Source organism: Pezoporus occidentalis, unplaced genomic scaffold, assembly GCF_034315485.1.
Source record: "Pezoporus occidentalis ecotype Australia unplaced genomic scaffold, CSIRO_AGI_Poc_V1 ctg78, whole genome shotgun sequence".
Classification (NCBI taxonomy): domain Eukaryota; kingdom Metazoa; phylum Chordata; class Aves; order Psittaciformes; family Psittacidae; genus Pezoporus; species Pezoporus occidentalis.
Genome location: NW_026916137.1, coordinates 1704318 through 1732198, shown reverse-complemented (window position 1 = coordinate 1732198; position 27881 = coordinate 1704318). Strand labels below are relative to the sequence as shown.

Sequence of the window (27881 nt, the reverse complement as noted above, 5' to 3'; positions counted from 1 at the left end):
CCCCCTTAGCTGTGCCAGAGGGCGAAACTCTATTTTGACAATATGACCATGTAATGCAAAAGTCAGTTGTGAGGACAATAAGACTCTTACAGTTATTGTAAAGACTACCCTTCCCTTGCCTTTGCCAGCTATTTGTATTCCTCTTGCTGTACTTCTCTAGGAAAGCCAAAAAAAGCAGACACTAACACAAACTAAGGGACAAACCATGCCTAGGACTTGGCATGTGCAGTCTCCCTTTAGTTACATGCACTTAAATGAGTTATTAGGAGATAAATGTGCTATGAACTTACCAACCTTCAGTTATTCGATGATAACACACAAAGATTCGTTCTTGTCCCATGGTGAATATAGGATTTTTCTATGTTCAGGAAAAGAGTAATGAGCTACCCTCACAACTTTTTGGCTAGCAGTCCATGCACAGCATTTACTACAGTTATATGACACAGTGTAACTGTTCAGCATTTTTTACCTTCCAGTAACGTATCATGATATCCATCTTTTATGTTCACTTCATCTCTACCATCTCCAATAGGACACCCAACAAGGCAGCTTCCCTGGAAACTTCCTTTACGTCAAAGCCCCTCATTAGCTATTTGTTCAGTTTTTGACACACCTCTCTGAGCACCAAGCCAGCCCTCCCCCAACAGCCTCATAGCTTCTCACAACATTGCAAGGTCCTTTGGACTTTTGCTAAACCAACACAACCTTTAATCAAATGGGAGTAGGAGGTCCCCCCTGGACTTTCGGAGACATCCACCACACCCATCAGTGTGAGTCAAATGATTGATTGCCCAGGTAATACAGCACAGGCAAAGCTGGGCTGAAGGCCCATCAGTGATGCTGGGCAGCAGCTAGTTTTTAAGTGGGGAAAATCCCATTGCAGGAACAGCATTGAGGGCTTGTTGACTTAGGGCAAGTTTCAAAACCAAAGAAACCAGCCCCCCTAAATTTAGACATGGATGACATTATCTCCTTTGTCATAGGCCTGTAGAATCTAGAATAGTTAGGGTTGGAAAGGACCTTAAGGTCATCCAGTTCCAACCCCTCTGCTGTAGGCAGGGACACCTCACACTAAACCATATCATCCAAGGCTCTGTCCAACCTGGCCTTGTACACTGCCAGGGATGGAGCATTTACAACTTCCCTGGGCAACCCATTCCAGTGCCTCACCACCCTAACAGTAACAAATTTCTTCCTTATATCCAATCTAAACTTCCCCTGTTTAAGTTTTAACCCATTACCCCTTGTCCTACCGCTACAGGTCCTAATGAACAGGCCCTCCCCAGCAACCCTATAGCCCCCCTTCAGATACTGGAAGGCTGCTATGAGGTCTCCACGCAGCCTTCTCTTCTCCAGGCTGAACAGCCCCAACTTTCTCAGCCTGTCTTCACACAGGAGGTGCTCCAGTCCCTTGATCATCCTCATGGCCCTCCCTGCACTTGTTCCAACAGTTCCATGTCCTTTTTATGTTGAGGACACCAGAACTGCACACAATACTCCAGGTGAGGTCTCACAAGAGCAGAGTAGAGGGGCAGGATCACCTCCTTCGACCTGCTGGTCACGCTCCTTTTGATGCAGCCCAGGATAGGGTTGGCTTTCTGGGCTGCAAGCGCACACTGAAGCTGGCTCATGTTCATTTTTTCATCAACCAGCACCCCCAAGTCCTTCTCCACAGGGCTGCTCTGAATCTCTTCTCTGCCCAACCTGTAGCTGTGCCTGGGATTGCTCCGACCCAGGTGTAGGACCTTGTACTTGGCATGGTTAAACTTCATGAGGTTGGCATCAGCCCACCTCACAAGCGTGTCAAGGTCCCTCTGGATGGCATTCCTTCCCTCCAGGGTATCAGCCGAACCACACAGCTTGGTGTCATCGGCAAACTTGCTGAGGGTGCACTCAATCCCACTGTCCATGTCAGCGACAAAGATGTCAAACAAGACCGGTCCCAACACCGATCCCTGAGGGACACCACTCGTTACTGGTCTCCAGCTGGACATTGAGCCATTGACCACAACTCTTTGTGTGTGGCCATCCAGCCAGTTCTTTATCCACTGAGTGGCCCATTGGGCTTCTTACAGTAGTAGAAAACCCTTAGCTTTTAGAAAGAAATTATTTCAAAGTTGTTTTAGCAAACCCTATTTGAAATCAGATCTGCTGGGCTTACAGCTGTCAACACATCAGCCAAGGGGAGTATGAAGTTTTGGACAGTCTCCAAAGCAGGGATGGCTTTCTAATCTCTTACCCCCTAGCCAAACATCATAGGAGCTATAAAGAAAAAAAAGACTGTGAAAGACTTGTGACAGTAGTAGTGGTAACATTATTAACTGGTGCTTTCTCTATGGTCTGGTTATGACATAGATGGAGTATCTCTAAGAATTAATAAAAGGCAACACCACAAAGGACCTCAATGAAAAAGTGATAGAACATGGGTTCATCAAATATTTCTCTTTTATTTCACTTTTGTGGTGTTTTGTGTTTTGCTTTAGTTTATGTTTTTCTCTTTTTTTTGAATCTCAGAGGTCAGACAGGACTATGCATTGAAATAAAATGTTTAGGCATACGTAGGTCTTAGCATTCCCAAACAATAACCTGTTCCTCAGATGACGAAACCACTTTGTTTTTTCCTGATACCCTTTTGTTTCATCTTCCATGTACCAAAGCTTATCATACAATGGCTGCTGGCAGGGAAATGAAGGAAAAGGGAAAAATGTATCCTTAGCTCAACTGCATTAATTTCAATACAAGTTTGCCAGGGTTGCATTTGGCCTAAAACCCATATATAGTAATTACAGCAAGCTTTTTATTGTAGCTATTGTCAGATAAACTGCATTATTATCCTTAAGAGGGAGGGCAAGTAGTGAAGAGAAGAAATGTTTTGGGAGAATCTATTTGGATGTCATGAAGCAATAGGGAGCTGACAAACTAGTTTGTTGGCTAGAGAGAGGTGGTGGGTCCTGTGAAAGGCAGGATTGTGGTATTAAGCTTGGTAAGAAGCACTGACTAGAAAAAGCCTCTTGGCTGCCTTTGTGGCCGGGGTGGGGGGGTCCTGCAGTGTGGCAAAGCAGTGAGGAGAAGCCACAGCATCTGCAAAGAGGCTACTGACTGGGCTTATTCCTGCCTGCTGGGACAGCAGGAGAAAGCCAGAAAACTCACCTGTGTCACACCACTGTTAGGTGGGCTGCAGCTCTCAGTCTTGGCTGGAGGTCCCCCCTCACACTGGAAATCTGGAGCAAACTTGTGTGGTTGGCAGAATACCACTGCTGTAAAACTAAAGACAGTGGAGTACTGACCCTGAAAACAGATGGTACAATGGACTTGACTCTGGGTACCCCAGGGCAAAACCATGACATCTGGAAGGGTTTCTCTGTGGCCAGCACTGAGGGATGGGTAATACAAAATTGCTTTGAATGTCTACATTAAGATAGCCCTGACCAGAAAAATGGGCCCTCCAGCAAAACAGGGATCAAAGTAAGGAGGGATTAGTAAATCCTCCTGGATAACAAGGTAGTTAAGGTCAAATTTTAGCCTGTCAAAAGTTTGCATTTGTAGTGAAACTGGGCAAAAAAACAGTCTCTTTTCTATATGTTCCAGAGGGTGGTATCTGTGATTTGAACCTCTGTAATGCAGCCTTAAGCTCCATAATCAGAAAAAAAACCTCACCTCAAAATAAACTGAAACTATATAGTCATATATGAAAACAGAGCACCCAAGCAAACATCTTTTTGATCAGAAATTGCCTGTGCCTCAGTTCCCTATGGATGAGCCACCCTTTCATCTCACAGGACCTGGTGGGTACCACGTAGTGCTGGTTGAAGTCTCAGGTACTTTGGTCAGAAGATGCCCATTGTTGTGTCACCACAGCCAGTTTTGCTTTAACAAAACACTGTCTACAGGTATTATTTAGGATCACTCAGGAGTGATCTGTTTGTGCTCAGTTATATAATGGGCAAAGTATCTGTTGGCACCTCTTCTAGTTGTTTCTAAAGGGTAAGGTGATCTAAACTCGGAGAAGATACTGAGAGCCCTGTGGAGAGGGGGTGACTGGCAATTGTCTGGAAGCTCAATCTGTTTTTGGGGGACTCTTATTTCCATAAGCCAAAAATCAGCTCCATCAGGCTGCTGTCCATCCAGGATAAAGTGGACCTTATCCTAAATTTTATAATGAAAAACACAACTATATTGCTCCATAATTATTATTGCTCAATACCGGAAATAATAAAGTTTTCACACTATTTGTTTAGTTGTGATGTTTTCATACCATCCAAGGACAACAATGTCCTGCCTCTTGCAGTAAAGCTTGAGCCTGCACAAGGGTTAAGAGTTTTCTTGTAGGCATTCGTCTCACTTTGTCTCCCAGCATAGGGCTGAGCTGGTTTTGCATATGTTGCTGAGTATTCTTGTCACTTTTTCCTTATCAGTGGTTTACCCTTTTCTGGCATTGATATTTTGTGTAGTTGTGAGCAGAGCTGCTTTGGTCTTTACTCTTCACTTAAAAAGGAAAGCAGCTCCTTTACTGTTTATACTGTCTCTCCAAGGACAGTTTTCATCCTGTAGTGATATTTATTTAAGGGATATAAAATATTTGGAATTTCCTCACCTGTAACTATGAACATAGCTTTTTCTTTTCAGTGTCTTCTGCAGATATAGCACTAGAAGCACTATTCCAGGTTAAACAGGGTTTTGTCAAGTAACTCTCCAAAATTAATGAACTATCAGACCAATACTATACCTACAGTTTGGTGTTCTTCAAGTCAGACTGGTCCCCATACTAGAGCCTGTAAGGAGCACTGCAGTGAAATCCATTTTGCTCAGCAAGTGCAGGATCACAGTGCAGTCAGAGTGGGAGGAGAATGGAGATCCTGGTGGTGCCAGTGTGACAGCTGAGCCCACCAACTGTCTCCAACCTCAAGCCAGGAGGGAGCCACACTATGGGTTGTGGGACCTGTGGTGGGGTGGGACCTATGGTTCTGTCCCTGACTTTTTGACAGGCACTAATATGGGGTCTCTCCTTGGCCCTAACAGGGATCATGTCTGGACCATGGTTATGCTGGGAGCTCTCTTTTAGTACTAAACTGCAATTAAAACAAGACCTTTTCAGTAACTGTGGGTGCCAACAATAATATACAGCTTTACAGAGGTATATCTTTAAATGCACATTGCAAATAGAAGCTGCAAATATTTCTTTAGGATGGGCACATTTGAGATCCAGGGTAGCCTCCCTTACTGTTTTCTGCAAAACCATTGAAATAGTTGGGCTAATTCTGTCTGGAATATATTCAGAGGCAGATGCCCACCATGGAAAACATCAGCTAAAACAATCTGTTGCTGTTGAAAGCAACAAAAGACATGCAGTTAAGTATGTCAAGAAATATGAACTACAGTTGTTACTTCCTGCACAGCCTATAATTAGATACCAGTCCAGTACCTTAAACATACTTAAGATACAAGCCAGGATGCTTTTTGCTTATTTTCCCAACTCTGCATTCCCACCTGTGCTCTTTGTCTTGTTGCTTGCCAGCTTTCTGATAAAGCAAAGATCTGTGGCTGATATTTGCTAGGAACCATTGTGAAAAATATTTGCTGCAAAACAAAATGCTACTCATTTGTTTTCTCCAGATAAGTGCTGAGAACAGTAAGGTTTAATTTCCTGCCTCTCCACTTTCCTGACTTGTCTTGTTAACCTCAATTTATTTTTTCACCTCCTTCTGTAAGAGAGCTTTACAAACCATGGTGTCATTTCAACACTTATTTTTCATTCTGATGCCTGGTTTTGGAAAACATCAAGTTAGATATTCTACATTTTGAGAAAGAAAAGATCTCTTTTTTAGATGTCTAAGTTCTCTCTGAGAAGCTTGACTTTAGGCAGCCAGTTTTGGATATGATGGCTCTAGAAAAGTGCTCCTTAGACTCTTATGTCTGAGTGATGACCATGGCCTTTTTTTGAGGTCAAGGAACACATCCAGTATTCCAGAGCATGTTTTCATTCCCTCTCTTTAAGCCCTCAATAGGGAAGACCCAGAAGGTGTGTGCTGGCAAAAGTGGCTCCTTAGTGCACACCACATTGGCACTGCATTTACAAACGATGGCAAAGGGAGAGTCTGACTGAAAAATGCATGTACCTGCCTATCCCCAGCTGGGTTGCTGGCGTGAAAGTGCCTTGGGAAGTCAATACAAGAAGTGACATATTAACAAGCTGGTGAGGGTAAAATGGCATCAAGACTTAGAGAGAACCACTTGGGAAAGCAGAGGGAGACCTGTAGCTGGGTTGACTTAGACACATTTCAGTCTTTGCTCTATGCCCATGACAGCTTGGCCAAGTCCACTCCAAGGAGCTGTTGAATGAAGTCTGAGACACACTGTCATGGTGCCATTCCCAAATGAAAACTTTTGCCCAGCTCCAGCACTAAGTTGGGCTTTGTTACCATGACCAAGAGCACTTGAATGGCAGTAAAAGCATGTGCCTTCTGCTATGCCTGGTGACAAGACACTAGGCCATGCTCCTTGACTTTGTTTTTGTGTAGCAAAGTACTGGGTCTATGGTACCAAACAAACCAGGGGTGGATTTAACCTGTCATTCAAGACTCTGATCAAAGATGAGTTTGTTAGCTTTGGGTATACTTAACAGGTAACAGTCAAGAGGCAAAGTCTTGAGCTACCTTTTCATCTCACTGTTACCCTACCTAGCAAAACTTGTGTTGTTTCTCTTAGAAGACTGAAATTTCTAGAGACACTAAACTAAAACCATCTGTTAACTACCAAGATTTCCCTACCAGACACATACATCTAACGCATTACTGAATGTGACCATGTATGTAATTTTTTAACTACTGGACAAAGCTAAAATAAGTGTGGTATTTAATGCAGGTGCTCCTGAACTATCACAGAATAGAAAAATATAGCAGTGAATACTCATTTGGATGAAAAAAAGAGCTTCTTTTAGTGTCTAGTAAAGGTTTTAATTGAATGGGGAAAGACAGAATTAGAAAAGCCTAAAACATTGTCCTGTTATTTCCTGCTGTCTCATTTTAATGAACTTCTTTTGTATGTGTTAATAAAAGTTTCTTATTCTCACATAAAAATCCTTACTCTATTTGCAATTACGCTTTCTCTAGCCATTTCTTTATTATACCAGTTTCTCTTTTCCAAGATTAGTTTGGGTGAAGGATGAGAAATACTGTCAATTATCAGCTTTTAGTGCTGAGACTATAGGCAGCCCTTCCTGTGGAACACTTCCAAATGAAGACCAACATCCTGCATATGTTAATGCTGAGGAGAGGTTATAGGCATCTAAATAAGTAACTGCATTGTCCTCTTTGCTCACTGCTGAGGGCTGTCCCTGTGCAAGTGCCTAAGGCATCTCCATGAGGCATGGGATGACCCTAGCTCCCCACCAGTCCCTGCAGCACTCCTACAAGGGTGCTCTAGGTCCTGATGTACAGGACTTTTACCTCCTTTAGAATTCTACTGTAAAATCCATACAGAACAAGAGAGTTTTGTCTTCCTGACATAGGATGTTAACACTGAGCGTGCTTACTTTCATCCCCTGCTGCCTATTTTTCATTGCCAACCTCAAGATCCTCCTTCAGGTGATTTTCCCTTCCTCTCCTCACTTTCCCACTCCCTGCAGCAGCTGACTGCTCCCACTATTGCCATAACAACAAGCAGCAGTTTAGCTATGCTCAATAGCCCATGGCAGAGGTCACCATCCTCCATTTGAGAAGGGAAAAAAATGAACTGAAGCACTTGGTGTTTTACAGACACTTCGTTATCTTCTACAAAGGGAGAGAAGATCAGTGCTAATAACCTTCTTCCACGCTGCTACTATCACTTGGAAAACTCATTATCATATACAGCTTCTAGGGACATGTGTATGTCCTTCTATATGGTGATGGGAAGATTTCCCCATAAGGGTCTGTGTTACAAGGAATAAGGAACCTCTGCAAGTTCCTGCTACAGCTGTGGAAACACAGTGGATTGTCCTCCCTGCCTAGGCTTCTAATCATCATGCTGCAGCCATCTTTTAATCCATACTTTCTGGAAAGCCTGTTTCAATGTTTTACTCTCTTGGTAAAGAAATGTTTCCTAGTATCACAGTTCCCACAGCCAGGGTCCTCCAACTCAGAGGACCAGGCAAGCCTAAGGTCTAACAGCACTATTAAACACTGGGCAATAAAAAAAAAGCAAGCACTGAATGCCTCTGCACTTACTTCATCACTGTTTGCCAGGTGGATCCCTTCTCTTCCTAGACATCCTTAATCCTTATAAAAAGTCCTCTGGGTAAGTGAATTAGGCTGGTGTTACCTCAGTTCTCCCACCACAAAACAGAAGTAAGAATATTTCTCTTCCTCCAAGTATGGCTACAAGGGGAGAGGCATGCTGTGAAGCATTTGAACACTGGAGCAATGGCAGGGTGCAGGCTACATGTCTAATGCAATAGATGCTGATGTGTCCGCTGTGATGAAGCAGTTGTGGTGCTGCCCATAGGAGGATCTGGGTAAAACCAGAATAAATTCTGATGACACCTCGTGGCATGCTGTATCAGTGACGTGGCTTTTGTTGGAGCACCATCACCAGGCTCTGGGAGTGGCTATTTTTATGAAATACATTAATTCATACATCACTTCCCCGCTGGAGTTTAAAGAACATAAGGATACAGAGCATGGAAGAAATCTGTGCTGCCGAGTGACCCAAAGATATATGGGGCTACCTAGACGCTCAGGTGGAAAACAGGAGAATAATGGCACCTATTTTGCGAGGTATTTGACTTATGGGCCTATAACTATGAAATCTTGGCAAATATGTTCCAGAATGAGTTTGAAATATGGCAAATTTACTGCACACTAAGCATTCTTCCTCAGATGAAAGCAGGGGGGCTTTCTACACCTCCTTTCTCCCCCTCCTACCATTCATCACCAAGTGGAGAAAAGTCAGAAGCTCCAAAGCACGCAGAAAGAAATATATGATCTTGACACCAGGTTTTACATCTCAATCTACCCCTTATTTCAGCAAAGGCTGCTTTACACTATCAGCCTATCCATCAGTCCAATTCACATGATGGAGGAGGCAAAGAGAAGGGAAGAGAGTGGGTGTCAAGAAAGGTCTGTTTCAGAAGAGGTGTCAAGGAGGAGGGATTTTCACAGACTGGTTTGTAACTGTGGAGGAGGGCCACTGCTGGTTGGGAGCTGAAGTGACACTCCTATTAATCAAAACCATAGGAGAGGTAGTCCATCTCCTTTTCCTGCTGCTACTACCACTGGCTCTTCACAGAAGCTTCAAACACTGTTCTGTGTTCCAGGGATTGTACCCAACCAAGCTATACGCATCTTGAAAGAAGAAAGATCTGTTCTGGGAGACAGCTCAGGAAGGTGGTCTGGAAAAGCTCTGTGAAGGGATTTAGAGATGGAACCACTATAGATAACTTTTAGGAAATGGGAACTAGTAAAAGTAAAATGTGAGGTCATAGGGAGGGGAACAAAGTGAAAAGGTAAGTACAGGAAGATTGAAGATTTGTTTGCTCTGAATTCATGAAATATTTTGCCTGTACATAGCCAAAAGGCTATAAAGTTCATAGTCAAAAGACTATAAAGTTTCAGTCTGAACTTGGTTTTAATGCTTATTATTTCTTCCCTTGGAAGAAAAGACCTTTATAGCTTGACAGAAGAAATAAAGCAGTCTACCAGAAAACAAGCGAGGCGTGAACTGCTATAAGAACAAGGGGAGATCTCTTTACCAGGCAGGATGAAAACAAGAGTAATTAGCTTACCAACAGACAGAGACTACTTCATCAAAAGGCAACATGATGCACAGAAGACCTCTGCTGATGGACACATAGGAAACTATTTCAAGGAGGTCAAATTTGAACTCAGCTAACAAGAATTTAATGATGCTCTGTCATTAGTAATTCAGATAGCTGTTACAGAAGACCTCACCTGCATTTTCCAAACTTTTCCAGTCCATTTTATTATTCATAAAGTATTCATGTGGCCCTTTACAGTGAACCCCAGGCTGGCTGGGTATTCTACTGTTAATGAGCACTCTGTTCAGACTTACTGTGGGTGGGAGGTGGCCTTAGGCAGTCACAAATGCAATTCTGTGATCTGTAAAAGGGTTTTTTTTAGCCGAAAAAGAAGTGTGGATGAAGGTCAAAACTCAGGTCAGGATGTAGAAGAGGCTGTCACTTCTGATCCACTGACATAGTGTGTGACTCTCAGTAAAGCATGATCTCTGCATGTGTTCATTTCAAAAGCTGAAGTAATGGTAACAGCTACTTACTTCAAAAGGCTGCTGTCATGACTAATCACAAAAATGTTTATAGAACACTATCAAATTCTCGGGCAGACTACGTCAGAGAAATGCAAAGTATTGTTTACAATTGCAGAGAAAAAAAAACTATGTTAAAAACATCAAGGTTGCAAACTAAAGCATTTGAAAGCTGGGAAATGCCAAAATTAAGGTTGTTAGTGAATTCCTAGTTTGGCTTCTCTGTCTGCATGTGTTACACTGCAATTCTGACATGTATATTTCATATATATATATGGCAGCTGCAGAGCAAATGTTCTCCCTTTATCAGTGTATACACAGAAGGAAACATGTACATACAAAGGCAACAGACTCCTTGAGGGGATGTGAGCGGAGTTGGCCAAAAGCCTAAATGGCTGTCTACCTGGAAGTCTTCTGCTGACAAAGAATCAAATATTTAGAGGTGTGTGATAAAACATGATGCTGGGAGTACCCGTCCTGGTATTTTTTTCAACATCTTCGTCGTTGACATGGACAGTGGGATTGAGTGCGCCCTCAGCAAGTTTGCCGATGACACCAAGCTGTGTGGTTCGGTTGATACCCTGGAGGGAAGGAATGCCATCCAGAGGGACCTTGACATGCTTGTGAGGTGGGCTGATGCCAACCTCATGAAGTTTAACCATGCCAAATACAAGGTCCTACACCTGGGTCGGAGCAATCCCAGGCACAGCTACAGGTTGGGCAGAGAAGAGATTCAGAGCAGCCCTGTGGAGAAGGACTTGGGGGTGTTGGTTGATGAGAAAATGAACATGAGCCAGCTTCAGTGTGCGCTCGCAGCCCAGAAAGCCAACCATATCCTGGGCTGCATCAAAAGGAGAGTGACCAGCAGGTCGAAGGAGGTGATCCTGCCCCTCTACTCTGCTATCGTGAGACCTCACCTGGAGTTTTGTGTGCAGTTCTGGTGTCCTCAGCATAAAAAGGACATGGAACTGTTGGAACAAGTCCAGAGGAGGGCCACGAGCATGATCAGGGGACTGGAGCACCTCCCGTATGAAGACAGGTTGAGGAAGTTGGGGCTGCTCAGCCTGGAGAAGAGAAGGCTGCGTGGAGACCTCATAGCAGCCTTCCAGTATCTGAAGGGGGCCTATAGGGATGCTGGGGAGGGACTCTTCATTAGGAACTGTAGTGGTAGGACAAGGGGCAACGGGCTCAAACTTAAACAGGGGAAGTTTAGATTGGATATAAGGAGGAAGTTCTTTACTGTGAGGGTGGTGAGGCACTGGAATGGGTTGCCCAGGGAAGTTGTGAATGCTCCATCCCTGGCAGTGTTAAAGGCCAGGTTGGACGAAGCCTTGGTTGACATGGTTTAGTGTGAGGGGTCCCTGCCCATGGCAGGCGGGTTGGAACTGGATGACCTTAAGGTCCTTTCTAACCCTAACTATTCTATGATTCTATACCTTACACCAATGGAAAGCAATGCATCATACAGTAGTGTTACTGACAATGATTGATTAGCACTTGACCATTCAATTTTTCTTAAATTTTATTTTTAATTAACTCATTCTGCTGTTGCTTTTCCTTCTATTTGATCAGGTTTTGCCATGCCTGTGACATGACTGCTGCTTTTCAGTTTCTACATCACTTTTCTTGTTCCTCTCCCTTCATCTCTTCTGATAGTCCTTCCTCCTTTTCCTCTTTGCTTTTTCCTCACACAGTTCCATTTCTTCTTCAGAACCCAGTCTTTCTCCTCTCTTTTCCTCACTTATAGTTAATCTGCTGTGTTATCTCTGCAAGAGCCCCTTTTATGACCTTCCAGTTCCCCAGCCCAACACATTCAGATGATAAAAAATTTCTCTGGCAAAAATTGTGGCAACAGATTGGCATGACTTTGAGTACAAACTGCACTGTGGAATTGAGAAGTAATCCAAAATAAGAGAGAAAAACCAAGAGGTAGCAGAGGTCAGGAGGGTTTGCAGATACCACAGAGCTCAATGAAGCATGTCCCTGCAATCCTGGCAGTTGTGTAGCCTGTATGGCTGGGTGGCAGAGCGTGCAAAAGGTGGTTGCCCAAAGCTTTGCCTTTTCTTCCTCCTCAGTATGATTTCAGTATGGAGTCACCCAAAAGAAACTTAGGCTCTTAGAGAAGAAATACAATTCAAAGTTGAGTGCGTAGTGAGCAAACGTGATGGGAAATACTGCAGGGGAAATGAAATTTCAAAGAGAGAAATGGGTTAATAATAAACCTGTCAGATGTGGGCAAATTTTTCATGTCAGTTAAGCTGGCGATAGGTCTATTTGGTTTCACTGGAGTTACAACACTGTACATGACATGAGAATTTTCCTGCGGTATTTTAAATATTATGCCCCTTTTCCTCCCTGCTCTCCCTACAGCATGAAAGTGTCTGTCTAAAGGACAGAAGTCACATTTGCACGACCCAAATAACAGAATTCAAAGTGTGCTAATGATCCAAGCTGTTGCATTTGGCATTTTGAAAGGGCAATGCTAGGATCTGAGATTATGGCCACAAAGACAGATATAAGCAAATCAAATTCTCACAAATATTCCCATACAGCCCACTAACTTGAATTACAGTGTTTCTAGGGGTGACATTTAGCTAACTATAGCATTTCGAGCAGAAGGACATAGCTTCCTAAGATGAGTTTTTCTTTGGCTTCCTGAAATGATGTGGATTCCCAGGACAGGGTAATAGAGCCCTGTGATAAATGAAGTGGGAAACTCAGTTAAAAACATCAGTTTTTCTCACATAGGATTAAACATCCCTTTTTTTTTTTGTCTCACTGAAGTGTACTGACCTTCTTGCAGCCCGAGAAATCAGGCTGTGTTTGAGATGAAACACTGATTACTTTAGGCCACTCACGGAAATATCCAGGAATGACAATGCAATTTAGATTCATAGCCTGTCTTACCTCAACTTACTCAAGGCATGCAAGTCACAGGAGAGCATCACAAAGCATATTTACACTTCCAGGCTTATAGGCCCTTCAGACAAGCCCACTGAAGAACTCTTCTATTTCAAGCATGAGTAAAATTTCTGTCAATTGCACCAGATAACCCTGTCTGTGTTATAATACAATTTTCTTTGGGCTGGCTGTACAGACAGGAATTAGTTCATTTGGCTTGTTGAAAATCCTGACTGACTCAGATCCCCCTGGAGCATCACACCAATAACCTGTGTAAAACATGTTGCAGTCACTGCAGACACTTTAAACCTGCAGCCTTATGGTGTTTGCAGATAATCCAATCAATGTAGATGTAAATGATGTAAAGAGCTTTGACCTGAAGAGGTGTACTGTCCCTGTGCCAAGAAGCATGTAAGAGAGACTGATAGGTAGAGGAATTGAACCTAATTCCCTCTCTTTCAGGGAGGAAACAGAGACAAAGCCCAGCAAAGACTTCCCTGGAACTTGCCCCACCATAAACAGGGATCTTGCATCTTGACACATGTCAACACCTCCTGAACTCTCTTCCTCCCTAAGTGTTCCCTTATTCCCACAATAAAGGCTCCAGGCTAGCTGTTCTCAAAGAACTTGACTGACAAAACTTGATCTTAACTCTTTGTTTCCACCACAAGCTGCAGCAACACAAATTCCCCTGGGTACCTCATCCCAGAAATTTCCTCCTCATCCTGGCACAGAACTCTCTAAAGGTGACAGAGACGGGACTACCCCTAGTGGGTACAATTTTCAGAGATGGCTTAATGTCAGAAGAGCTTTTAACCTCTGGCCTGAACAGAAGGGCAGTGGATGAAGTAGAATGCTCTGTGTACTGTGGGGCATAAGCTTACAAGTTCTGAAGTCCATTTGGCCATTTCCATGGTCAAGAGTGAGCTTCCCAAGTTACCAGTCAATGCCAAATGCAACAGCTTGGATCATTAGCACACTTCGAATTCTGTTATTTGGGTCATGCAAATGTGACTCCTGTCCATTAGACAGACACTTCCATGCTGTAGGGAGAGCAGCACACTCCCAGGGGAACAGCTGTTCACTCCTTGGGTCTTTTGCTAAGAATGCCTCTTGGATAACCTTATCTCCAACCATAATGTCAGTCTGACATATTACTTAGCCTCCTTCAAGTGTTTCCAATGCGTCCTCAGAGATTTCTCTCTACCTCATACAGACTTTCACCTTGTTTGGATTATTAAACCTGTTGTAACTGCTCTGAGGTACTCAGGAAGGTGACTGATATTTTCCAGGAGTCTCTAGTGGCCGAACAGTGGCTGTAATTAACCATTTCTTGTTTTTCCTCCTTCCCCCTGTCACTCTCGCTTGCAGAGTGCAGGCAGCAATGCACATCATAAGCAGGTGGCCCTCCAGATGAAATGGTTGTCTTTGCTGAAAACAAAAATGAAAACCAGCTCAAAATGCAGCAGAAAACAGGCAGATAGAGTTTCAAATAGAAACAAAAAATCATTATACTAATGATTTCCCCAAATGAGTTATTTTCTGCTCCCCAAGGAACAGTTGTTTTCAGACTAGATTAGCATCACTCTACTGCTGACCCTTCAGAGTAAAGTTTCAGGGCAGGAGCTTCTCAAGTTCTACATGATTTACCATCTGTATTTTTGTTGTTGCCAATCATCTTGAGTGCAAAACAACACTGAGCAAACTACTGATTCCTGCTTGTTAGTCATGAGAGCGATCTTCCACCTGATTGCCCAGGCATCCACATCAAAGGATGCTTGGCTGAGAGCAGTGCATCTTAATTTGGGGAATTTGAGACTAAGGGCCATGTTCTTTGTTGCTGTTATGTCTCCAAGGACCATCAGCTTATGTCCAGCACAGGGTAATGTCCCAAGTACTCAGGGAAAGAGATAAACTCTATTTCTCTTTCTCAGCTGGCAGGAACAGGATCCAAGCCACTGAGAAGCAATGTAATTGTATAGAATAAAGGCCCAGTGTAGGCTCTACTCCATGATACTAGTCTGGAAATTTGCTCTACCACAGAAGCATCACTGTCAATCACAACAAGAACTTACTACCATAACAGATAATTTATCAGACTGTAAAGCATTTGCAAGAATATCTCAATTTTCTGTATAGTGAAACACAGACACTAAAGGATGTAGTAGATTATCTGAGGCTACTGCAGTGCCAGGTCTGGAAGCCACGTGGTTTCATGCCCACATTTGTGGTTTCTGCCTCCCTTTGCAGGATTTTCCTTACAACTGGAAGATACATGGGGCACCTCCTCCCAGCTCATTTAAGGTGGCTGACCTGTGTTGCACTTCAGTGCTTCATGGCAATCCTCTCAGCGAGAGGTACTTAACAGTGACTTTGTACCTGTACCTGTCCAACTCCATCATCCTGGACTCTGCTGATACATCTTACCTGCCTCTGAGCTCCATCTGAATTAGATCTAGGTACTTGGTCCCAGACAGCAAGGCCTTCACCTACAGTGGTTCTTTCCCTGTTGAACATCCTTCACAATCTTTTGTCAGTAGTGTCTTGAGACCTTTTTCAGCTTCTTTTCATCCCCTGCTCTTCCCCTAGGTTTTTGCTTCTTGGCCCAATTTTGCAGGCTACCGTCACCAAAGGTGTTTGTTTATTTTGGTGCTAAATGCTATGTCTATTGCACCAGCACTTCTGGTGCAATATCAAGAATGTCTATTGCTTGCCTTCGATGAGTGATGCCTACTCTTTTTTCATGGCTACTCTTGCCTTCTCCCAGTGTTTGGTTGCTCTGCCTGCCAAAGGCGTTTGCAGTGTTTCACTGGGGAGACTCTGGGAGTCAAATTGAAGAAGAAACTGAGGCAGCAGTGTTATCTGGCTCTGAAGTGTAAGTATGGCAGGAAATAATTTCCAACCAGCCTTTCCCCCCATGCTCTTTTTTAACTTCCTTATCTCCAGCAATAAAAGCTTATGCAACTCATCAGACAGCAGCATAAGCTCTTCTGGTGGAGGAATATAGCAATGGGTGAAGGCAAAACTGAAACAGTCCCTGAGACACTAGCTTGGCTGTTGTTGCTCTGTGAGATTGGAACAATTCGTTAAAAAGCCACTTCTTTCCATTCTGCACTCCTGAAATCTGGCTTCTCTTCACTCCTGTATCTTGGTCAAGTGATGCTTATTCTCCCACGAAGATACCAGCTCTCCAAGGGGAAGACTGCAAAGTGCAATGTGTGCAATCTGATATAGGAGACCACTAAAGACTTAAGGTTGCTGGGACTGTGAGCTTTGGTCTCTTTTAATGCAATGCTACTAAAAACAATGTGCCTGTGTCCATCAGGGAATAATGCTCCAGAAACTTATGCAAGAGCAGAAAGAAAGTCATTAACCGGTACACCAAAAGTCAATAAAACTGAAAGAAAGCTCTTTCAGCTTCCTGACTGCCTCCAAAGGGATCCTGCCCTGTTTATTCAGCATTTTACACTGCAATTGCTAGCTGACTTGTTAAAAACACAAGCTAGCATTTTCAGGGAGTTACTAACACAGTGGGTAATGACATCCCTTACAGAGAGAGGCAATAACTTTTTTACTGAGAGAGAGAAGAAGAACACAAGGCCAAAGCTACACCCACAGGAGAAAAAAAAAGTGGAACAAAGTGTTAAATACACTTTGAAGTTGGACCCTACCCAGCTTCCAGCAGAAAAGCAGGAAAGCAGAACCACCCGTTGGTCTTCATATCCTACAGAGGGAAGGAGAGGCTGTGTGAGCATGGCAAGAAACCCGTCGAAGTCCCAAAAAGCCCAGCACACCCGGGCACCCAGCATCACCCACCGGAGCAGCAGCCAGCAGAGGGCAATGCCAGTCCATGCACACGCCCCCTCACTCCCAAAAGCAAGAGGAGTGTCCTTGATTGCCAGCCTGCATCCCCACACTGTCTGCAATCTGTGAATTAATTAGGGTGTTTCCTGTTGCAGATTTGTGGCACTCTCGTCCTGCTTGTGGTCCCTCTTTCACTGATACAGCCCCCAACAGCTCTACGTGCCACAGTGTGGGGAAACAGGGACCTATAATGTGCCTGTCTGACCCATTCAGTACAGACAATTTTTATTTTATGAGGCTTGCAGACCATGCAATTGGCTTTCCTGAATCATTTGCTATGCACAAAGGTTTGAGTTATTATCTACCATCTTTCAGCTAGAAGATGGGGAGATGATAAGCAGTTTTGTGCTGCATGGTTTTGCTGTCTCTTTAGAGTATGCCTGATTAAGCCTTTGGACTGTGCAGCTTGACATCATTCAGAAAGATGCCAAGCAGAACTGAAGTCTCAATTAACAGGGTGCAGGACAGAGGTGGGTGCTAACTTACCCACCTAGGAGCTACAGTCCCGGGTCATTCTTTCAGGCTATTGCCTTCCCCATCAGTTGTTTCCAAAAGTAAAGCACTCAAATTTTGAGCTGTTGTAAGAGTTTTCATGCATTAAATGATAATAAAATACTGCCTGCCTATGACCATGAACTTCAGGTCATGGCAATACAGAGTAGTTTATGTAGTGGCAGGAGCAAAGCACAGCTAAGGGCAGGAGAGCTGGTGTGCAGAAAAAGCCAGAGAGTGCCTGGGCTTGCTAGGCTCCCAGAAAGGGTTGAGATTGAGGTGCCAACAGGGAAGCAATTCAGGCAGATGCTTGGGCAAAGCAGGGCTGTGATGGGTAGGTGATTACAGGAATTTCTCTATAGGATAGATGAGTTTGCATGGAGAATATGCACTACTGTGAAGAGCCTAGCTCTATAACCTCCTCTTAGACACAAGGCCTCTATGGTTAGGTACCCCTGAAGTCTTCTCTGCTCTATCTGCTCCTCACAGAGCAAGAGCTCCATCCAGTCCCTAACCAGCTTGGGTGCCCTCCTCTCAACTCACTCCAGTTTGTCAGTGTCCAGGCCCAAAACTGAATGCAGTATTTCAGGTGGACCACCACCCTGCCCACCATTGCATTGACCTGCCCAGCTGCCATCACCAGGTTTTTGTGTCACCTGAGAACATGATGAATACACACCTTGCCACATCCTCCAAGTCACTGATAAAGATGCTAAACAGCAGTGCCAGAAAAGACTCCTGCACTATTCTACTTGTTTCTGGCTTCCAGGTGAGGTATGATCCATTAACCACTTCATTGTACCTCTCCAGAAAGGCTGGCACACAGCAGTGGGAACTTCCTATCCCCAGGTGCCTGGTGAGAATGTGGGACAAGCCCTTTACAGGTTTCCTTCCTCCCACTTCCTTACCTTTCTCTCCAGTCTCTTCTGTGCAGTAAAGGGAAAGCAATCAGGCTGAAGGAGCTTAATAATCCATTGGTAAGGCCCGAGTTGGGTTTTTTTTCCTTTTGTGTGGAGCACCCTGGAGGTGATAACGTTTAGAAACCCTTCACCCATGTTGAATATGTGCTTTAATAGAGCTGAGGCTTTTCAGCTGGTTGGAGAGTTTTTTTGGAGTTACTGACACATTTACAAGCCACTTAACCTCAACCTACTTCAGCTAACTCAGTTCTAAAATGGGCTACGCCCTGTTTTCTGCATCACAGGACTTGGTACATGGAGGATGGATGTTCAGGGGACACTGAGCATTACAGCCTTTGGTGTAGGGCTTCAGTATCTGCTTCTCATCTTGATCCCATCTCCTGAACTCCACAGATGGGGTAAGTACAGGAATAAAAGTACCTACAAAGGACAATCCTGGCAGCCATCAGACCACTGCTTCCTTATCAAGAGAAGGATAAGCCTTCAATCAAAGACAGGCAGAAAATATAGCATGGCAGCTTTGCCCCAAAAGGAGGGATCCAGTCACACATTTCTCATTTCATCACATTGCATGCACATATATATCTCTACACCTTTCTCTTCTAGTCAAAGCCAAGCAAAGATGTGACACAGGGTGAAATATTTTCCTTTTCAATAACTAAATGTTCCTGTGCCTTCAGCTCTGCAACAGCTTATAAAGCAAACTACACTGAGCATTAGAATCAGCAGTAAAATTCCATCTGATTCCCTCTCCCGACCCCCTCCCCCAAACAGCTGGGTTAAAAATCTTTGATTAACAAGTTTTCACTGACATACTAATCACTTTTCTTAATCAAACGAATGAACCATCCAATTTAAATCTGTTTTTCATGAAACAAACCTTTCACAAAGATTCAGGTGTGATAAATAATCACCAGACTCAAGACACTGAGCTGAAAGGGGCCCCCACTGTATGGTTCTTGCCTTTCCTGTCAAGTCAGAGACATGAAGGGAGAAGTCACCCAGCCCAGGGTCAGGGCTGTGAATGCTAATTGCTGTGTGTGGAAGGGCAGATAAACTGCCAGGCCTCTGATGTGTTTTGTTGCAGCTGAGGAGCACTGCAGCAGAAGGACTTTTACAGGCTCCAGCTGAAAATTAAACACCCTGTTGTTATTTTAAGGAACATTAAAAGTTAAGGTCCTATACCTCACACTTAACCGGTATGAGCAGAGCTGGCGGATTGATTCTATTGCTCAGAATAAACTTGCCCTCGCTGCAGGGGGAAACACAACAAAATTAAGCCAGGCCATGCATAGGCAGATGCTCTATAGCAAGGTGATTCCCTGTCAGAAGAAAGCTCAGATCCATGAACCTGTTCAAGTACAGTACCAAACATCCTGCTGTGATGGAAAGCAGAAGTATGATAATGTTGTGTTAATGGATTCACTGCGTGGGGACATAGTGATGTGGATTTGTAGCTCTGCTGCCTCCCAGGTAACCCTGAGGAAGCCACTGAGCCTCACTGGAATAACCCGAGATTTCCCTCTCTGCCAGCTTGAGGCACCTCAGAGGGACATTGTGCAAATAGTCCCTTCTGTGAGGCAGCAACCTGTAGAGAGCAAGGGGATATCTGCCATGGCAGTTCTTGATAGGCTGAGAAAGTTGGGGCTGTTCAGCCTGGAGAAGAGAAGGCTGCGTGGGGACCTCATAGCAGCCTTCCAGTATCTGAAGGGGGCCTATAGGGATGCTGGGGAGGGACTCTTCATCAGGGACTGTAGTGATAGGACAAGGGGTAATGGGTTAAAACTTAAACAGGGGAAGTTTAGGTTGGATATAAGGAGGAAGTTCTTTACTGTAAGGGTAGTGAGGCACTGGAATGGGTTGCCCAGGGAGGTTGTGAATGCTCCATCCCTGGCAGTGTTCAAGGCCAGGCTGGATGAAGCCTTGGTTGACATGGTTTAGTGTGAGGAGTCCCTGCCCATGGCAGGGGGGGTGGAACTAGATGATCTTAAGGTCCTTTCCAACCCTAACTATTCTATGATTCTATGATTCTATTTTCCCCACACTTGAAGTGGCCTGTGGTTTGTAGGCTTCCAGCCTACCCATATGAAAGCCACAGCCTCGCTACCTGAAGAGCCACTGCATAATGGAAAAATACAAAGAGAAGTCAAGAAAGGCTGAAGACAAGCATCACTAAAACAAGAGCTGAGCTCCAAGGAGGAATGTTACTTCAGGACTGAGAATGGGCAGTATTGGATTTTCTTAAATTCTTAATAGATAAATAAATAAATGCTGTCACTATGAAGTGTCATTTCAGGTCCTTGAAAGCTGTCTGATGTTTGATGGAGCAGTGTGGTAGCCTTCTGAGCTGTGATGCTTATTCCTCTATTAAAGTAATTTTGGAACCAAGCTGACCAATACATGTTACTGGAGCATCTCATGCTTGCTTTCCTTTAGCTGAGCCTTTGAGGACTGAGTTTCCTTGCAAAAGCATGTAAAGACATCTATATAGGACAATCCAGGTGATTCCCAAAGATACACAAAGAACAAAACTTTCTGAGTTTTTTTATAGGATTTCCCATCAAGAGATTGTTTCTTTCACCTGTTACATACATTGCTCAAGCTGAGTAGGCAATGAGCAGGTACATGCTCCCCCAGCACTGAGAAAGTCTTTAATCAGCTGAAGAAGAAACAAAGACTTGGGTCTCTCTAGGAGCAGTGCTGAGACTAACAGGGTGAAAGCAGGTGGGCTGCTCCCTGAAAACAAGCTGAAAGAGCTATTCTCAGAAAGAAATACATGGGAGTCCTCAAGTGAAAGAATAATCCAAGGGCATGTTAAAGGAAAGGCAACTCTATATTGATGTCTCACACTTGTCTATGCAGTTCGGGAAAGAGGAACAATAGCTTCTAAGAACTGTTGTTATGCCCTGAAGCAGAGGATGAATTGAACCCATTAGAGTTGTTCATCTTTCTCCCCGGTGGTCACTTCAAAACAGAGTCTTTTGTTTAAAAAAATTATGTAGAGCACTTATAATTGCAAAATTAACCTTCAAAATCAGAACCAAGCATAAATGAAGATGATGTATCAGCAAAAGCCTGAAATGAGAGCTCTGAGAGGTTGCTGCCATTTACCACCTGAAATTTCCAGCTCTGGAGACAAACTAGGGGGTGAATGTTAGCAAAATACTATTTCTCTCCTGGTATACAAAGGCTATTTAGCGACCAACTGATGCTACAGGTTTCACCACATTTGGGTTAGTACAACTGCCACCCTTTTTTGGCGTTGAATGAATATGTTATGCTCTTATTTATATTGAAATACGGAATTACCAAGACTAAAGCTTTCAGAATCTTCCAGTGCCTGGGCTATGTAATCCAAATTTTGACATGTGAATTAGATCTCGATTCTTCTTTGCCCCTCAGACACTGGGTATCTTACAGGTACATTGACCATAAAGGGCATGCGATTCATATTACCATCATGTAAGAGTTATTCCTGACATATAATTTGGGTGGGGAGAGAAAGGAGGGGTATTGTAGACTGCTATTGTATGATAGGAAAGTGAAGAATGGTAGCCAGATTTGGTCTGTGGAAACCAGAGACAAAAAAAGATCAAGTGCCAAACTAGGGAGATAACCCTCACTTATGCCATTTTAACAGATAAATCTGTGGAAGAGCTCTTGTTTCAAGGCCAGGCTGGATGGGGCATTGAGCAACCTGTTCTACTGGAAGGTATCCCTCTTCATGGCAGGGGGGTTATAACTATATGATCTTTAAGGTCCCTTCCAACATGAACCATTCTGCAATTCCCAGACTAACACCTGGTTCTTGAACTGCATAACATACCCTGAGGCAGCACACACACACGCTTATTCCCCATCTATTTGAATGATCTGGTCACTAGCTAACTCTTCTTTTAAAACAGCTTGAAGGTAAATGTGGCTACACAAAGACCACTGGGAATCATACAGAGAGCCTGTAGGAGAGTAGGTACAGAAGTGGGTAATGCCCCATCACTACTTCAGCCTTAGGAACTCAATTTGCCCCCTTTTGTTGAAACATAACTTCTGACCCCAAGGTAATCTGCCCTACTGCATCTGTCCTGGAGGATTAATATTTGACATAAATCCTAAAGGAAGCACTGTTCTTTGTTACCAATTTGTCAGAGGTGGATGGATAGGAAGCTTTGTGAGTAATATGGAAATAGCATCGACAGAGCATCCCTTCTGAGAGCCTGATTATTGAAAATCAGCTGCTATTTACACAGTTAATGCCATTCACTTCTTGCACCTGCTCAAACATTCATTTCCCAGTACAAGCCAGCTTTGCCTTGCTGCAAAGAAAGGGAGCTTAAGGGAGCTACACCTGCAGGTTTTTTCTTTCTTTTTCTCCAATGATTGCAGAGTTCAGCTTATAAAACTCCCACTTGTATATTTCCACTCCTTCATCTTTTTCTGTGACTTCTTTTCTACCTATTTATATGTATATATACTTCTCCAAGTATTTATGTTTCTGATAATGAATCCAAAGTTCATTTTTTCTAAGTCTTCTTGGACTCCCAGCCTGTTCCTGCACCACACAAAATCCATTTGAATCCATGTAATTGTTGGAACTTGATGATCTTAAGGTCCTTTCTAACCCTAACTATTCTATGATTCTAAATTCAGCTAGCCTCCCAATTTACACTAGTTTTTGTTCATATTCTATTCAGTATTTGAGAGAGACTCCATAACCCACATTCAGGGACATGCTATTCTTTATGATATCCCTACAAATGAATATCTGTGCTGTCACCCCAGCAAACATGCTCTTATAGCAGACTTTACTTTGAACTTTGGTTAAAAGAAAACCCCAAAACCCAAACACAAAGGATTATGCAGTTGACCTGTGTCCCCACTCTTACATCCCATCTCCTTTCTTGATAATGAAGTTCTGTAGAGAAGCCTTTGGCCACCAAGTAAAAAGGAAGGCGGGAGGAAGAGAGCTATAGTCCTATGGTTCCAGTTATTAGTGCTAAAGGATGTATCAGCTGTGAGATTATGGGAGGTGCAATTGCAGCTCTGAGCACCTGAGAAACCTGTCAGCGAGGGTTAATTAACAGCAAAGTGAAGGCTTTTGGGTTTTGCATCGTATTTTTCTGTTACCAAGTGAAGGACTTCTGTGTAATGGAAAATCCATGCTTCCATCTGGCACATAAAGCATTTGCAATGCTAACCTGTTAGCTGGATTTGCTTCCATGCTGTTGGTGTCATTCCTCTTCCATCTGCTTGTTGTCATACTCTAAACACGAACTGAACAAACTCCCCTCATCTACTAAAGTCTTATCTTTGATTACAAAAAGACAACAGCAGGAAGAAGGTCAAGTAGAGCAGATAAACATATGATTAACACTGAGCAGATAATGACTCACCTGTCTGCAGTGGAAACAGCCTTGTACTAATGTGTCCAATTGACCCAGGGTTGGTGGAATAAACCAGATTAAAGGGAATGACAATGCAAAATCAAATAGTAATAAAAAGCTCAAAGATGAAAACAAAACAGTCCATGACCTCTCTTTGTTTCTGTCTGAAGGAACAACAGCCGGAAACTGAAAACCAGCTCCTGAAACCAGCATATGTCAAGTCAGGGATTGGAAAGGAATTAAGAGGATTATTTCACAATTTTATTGCACAACTGAAAATTAAATTTTCTCCTTTTTCTTTTTTTTTTAATATTTACAAGCCATTGGTTTTGCACACAATCTAAACAGCATTTTCCCAGATAAAACTGTCACCTAGAAAACTTACACATGGACTGAAGCATATGGGTAAACTAAGTGGTTTGTGCTAAATGCAAGTTGCCTCAGTCTCACCCAGGAGGGAGAGGTGCTTGGGAGATGGAGCAGCACAAGGAAAGACACATTTTCCTTTTTCCTTTCCTGAAACATTACTTAAGGATCTTTCCCCAACCCTGGGAGAGAAGCAAAAGAGTTCAGTATTAGTTCAATTACAAGTCCAGCCAGTCAGATAATGTACTGACAGGGTGGTAAGCTGAAGATTCAAAACCCTTCAGTGCCACAAACCTTGCAAGAAAATTACAGGCCTTGTTTCATGCATGGTTCACCCTAAAGCTGAACAATCCCCGTTGTCTCCTGGAGAATGTAGAATCGCCTTGGTCATGACAGGAAGGGAATGAAGTTTGAGTCTCAAGAAGAAACACACATGAACACTGTTGTTGTGTTTTGTTCCGATTTTTTCTTTGGCCCTTCTTTCTCATGGATTTTTTACCTGCACTTTTGGAAAAGTGATGGCTGGCACATTGCAAATGCTGCCTCTGCTCTTGGCAGAGATGCACAGTGATAATGCAGTGCAACAAACACTGCACAACTTGACCCGCAATGCCAAGGGTATTATTTTAACGACCATTGTGAAGCCCACAGCTTTATGCTGAGAATGAGTGCTCTCCTGGCTGTTAACACAGGCTGTCTGCCACAACGTGTATCACAATCTCCAGAATCCACAAATCATTTCCCTCCCATGTCTGATCCACCTATGTTTTCCATTATGTGGATGGTTGTTTTCAAGTCTCTCAGCTAATATTGAGTATACAGCATCGCAGCAATTTCTGCTTAGCTTCCAAGGGATTTTGACACCTGCAATCTTAACTGAATAGGTGGTAGCTCTCAAACTGATGCTCACTAGCCCAGTTTGTCTCCCATGTTACTTTGGGCAGGTGTACACCTGAGGGACTCATGTGAGGACCATCAGCACTGTAACCTTTTCTGGTAGTCAGAGAGCAAAGGGTCATGTAGGGTTTAGGTGAACAGAAATATATTCTGCAGAAGTCCTGCTCACGCCATCAACTATCAAAGGAAATTAATGGGACCAAGTCCAACGCTGTGGGTTTCAGAGAGCTGTCACATTGTAGGGGCTGAATCTGGGGCCTGAATGCTTCCAGCTGGGAACCAAAAAACCCAGCATTGCAAAGTACGTTGGATTCCAGCACTGCGAAGTACACTTGGTATTTAGATCCCTTTGGTGATAACCTTCTTCAGGTTTTGGACCCTCTGCTGTAGACTGGAGAAACAGAGTAATTGATGGCAACACGACCTACAGTGAGTTTAGAAGGAAAGGGAGTGTTTATCAATTTGTTATCCTAGTTAGTGCTTGCACATTGGGAATCGTGATACTGAGAGAGAGCTTTATGAAAGGCAATTCAAATGCATGGGAAAAGCAAAACCTATGGTCTCAGATCAAATGATCTACATCAAGTCTTCTAAAGTCATTGTTTCTTCCAGAGCCACACATAATCACCACTGTCATCTTATACATGGCTACCAACCTGTAATAATGTGTCAGGTCCTAAGCAGCCTGATCTTGCTTTGGTAGTAATGACATTAAAGACTCAAGTCCCTTGCTCTCTTCTCCCCCAGCAGCCCCCAAGTATTTGTTTTTCTCCTATTTTTTCTTGCCAGTTTAAGACAACCAGCAATAGTGAGATACCTTTTTCTATGTAATAGCTGTAACCAGACCTCAGCACTGTGGAAACTGTCTGTACTGTCATTAAAATACCTGCCAACACCTGCCTAAGGCTGGTTTAAACATGGACTGGAGGTGCAGCAGATTGGGAATGTGGAAAAAAAGTGTAAGAATAAGCTGGCTGAAGAAGGATCCTGAAATCAAGCCCTACAGAAATAGCAGCAAATTTGTAAATTGTAGAAACTTAAGCTAAAACTTCTGGCTTAGGTAAGTTGCTTATCTTCATAAATGGTGATGATTTCAGCCCCACTGGGTTACTGGCAATGACTCTCTTCCTCTCAAAACAATATTCTTCTGGAAGATATATGGCTGTAGCGGCCAGAAAATTTTGAACAGTAAGAATATGCTAAAAATAAAGCATAGTGATCCCTTCTTACAGCTTCAAATTGCTGAAATTTCTCTCAGGTGTAGGCTTGAAGACTAAAATTGGAAAAAACCCCTGCAGAATAAATCTGTATGAAGGCCCAGGTGCCATGCCAGAAACATTGCTTTAGTAATGAGCTCACACAGTGGTCTAGCACAAACCAGTAGTCTTTCATACTTACTGGAAGAGACACTGCTAAGATAAAAATAAAGCCTGTGATAGCACAAAGGAAAGAAAAATCCACCAGGCTACAGGAGGAGCTCTCTCTGCACTAAAGTGATGCTGAGGACATCTCAATGACCCCGCGGTTGTATTCTTCACCCCAGACAATTCTATGATGTTTGCAAGTCTGACTGATGCAGAAGAAAGCCCTATCAGCTTAAGAAAATCACCAAATTTTGCAAACTGTAAATTCCACATATGAAAATGGAAATGAAAGCAACAAAACATATAAAATATTTGGGTTTTGGGTGATCCGGTCAGAGAGTTGTTCTTACTACATGCACTTGTTTTGCTCTATGAAAGGTAATCAGAAAGGAGAGGATGGTACCTGCAGTCTCCATGTCCATGACAAAAGCTGGCAGGTTAACTTGGTGGGTATTTTGCACTGGCAAATCTCCATGAATGTTAATCCTTGTGGGTCCTTGCAGGACTCAGCGCTTTTTTTTAATTTTTAATTGCCTTTGCTGTTCTTTGAATAAACCCCAGCACTGAAAAGTAAAAGATGTAAATTCTACATGAGCCATCTGAACCTGTATGGCAATATTCATTGATGTTATGGACAGAAAGCATCATTTTATCTGTCCTCTTAACACAGACAACAGAAGCTTACTGCCCAGCCTGAACACTGAGTCTCAGGCCAGCTGGATTGATGCTGATATTACTAGTAAAAACTGTGCAAGATGTTGAGGGAAAATACATACCTCTCTTGTTCTTATTCTGAACAAGCAAGCTGCTGAATCCCATCTCTTCCTAGCCCCGAGGAGCCTCTGTCACTCAGATGTATACTCAAGCATACACCTAAAATGCAGAAAAGCTCAGCAAAGTCTATCATCAGAACAACAGATTTCATGCTGAACTCACTATTGCCAGCTAGAAAACCTTAATGTAGACAGTTGTGTAGCTTCCTTCCTGCTGCCAGTGGCTGGTATCAGCTGGATGAAGAGTTCATGGATAGCTTTTCCTTCCCTTACAGGGTTGCTGGAGGGCACTGCTGGAACAACAGATCCTTAGGCAGATAAAATGAAGAAATTCTATGAGCCTTGCTAACTCCAGCTTCGCCCCAGCCATTGACCACAGTGCTGATAATTTGAAAAAGCCTGAGTAGTCAGACTCCAACTGTTATCAAACTGCTATTTTTTCCTTTTCTCATGATCAGCAAAGGAGCAATGTGGGAATCCAAAGAACTGAAACAAATTAAACATCTTTGAGCTGAGAATGGTTTAATCTCAGTGCTCACTTTCATGCATTTTACAACCTATAGGATTTACTACAGGTGGGCCGCATTGGCCAGTGTTGGATAAGAAGTGACACAGATGTAGAACGAGCTTAGTCCAACCCACAGATCATAGAATCATAGAATGGTT

The 27881-nt window shown here is 43.3% G+C and overlaps 1 protein-coding gene across 1 annotated transcript in view; it reads right to left on the bottom strand.

Moving 5' to 3' along the window:
* SYN3 (synapsin III) overlaps positions 1 to 23375 on the bottom strand; it is a 257234-nt gene extending 233859 nt beyond the window's left edge. Inside the window, exon 1 of the mRNA XM_062602685.1 lies at positions 23318 to 23375. The gene's annotated coding sequence lies outside the window, so the exon portion shown is untranslated. The remainder of the gene's footprint in view (positions 1 to 23317) is intronic.
* Positions 23376 to 27881: the final 4506 nt, after the last annotated feature.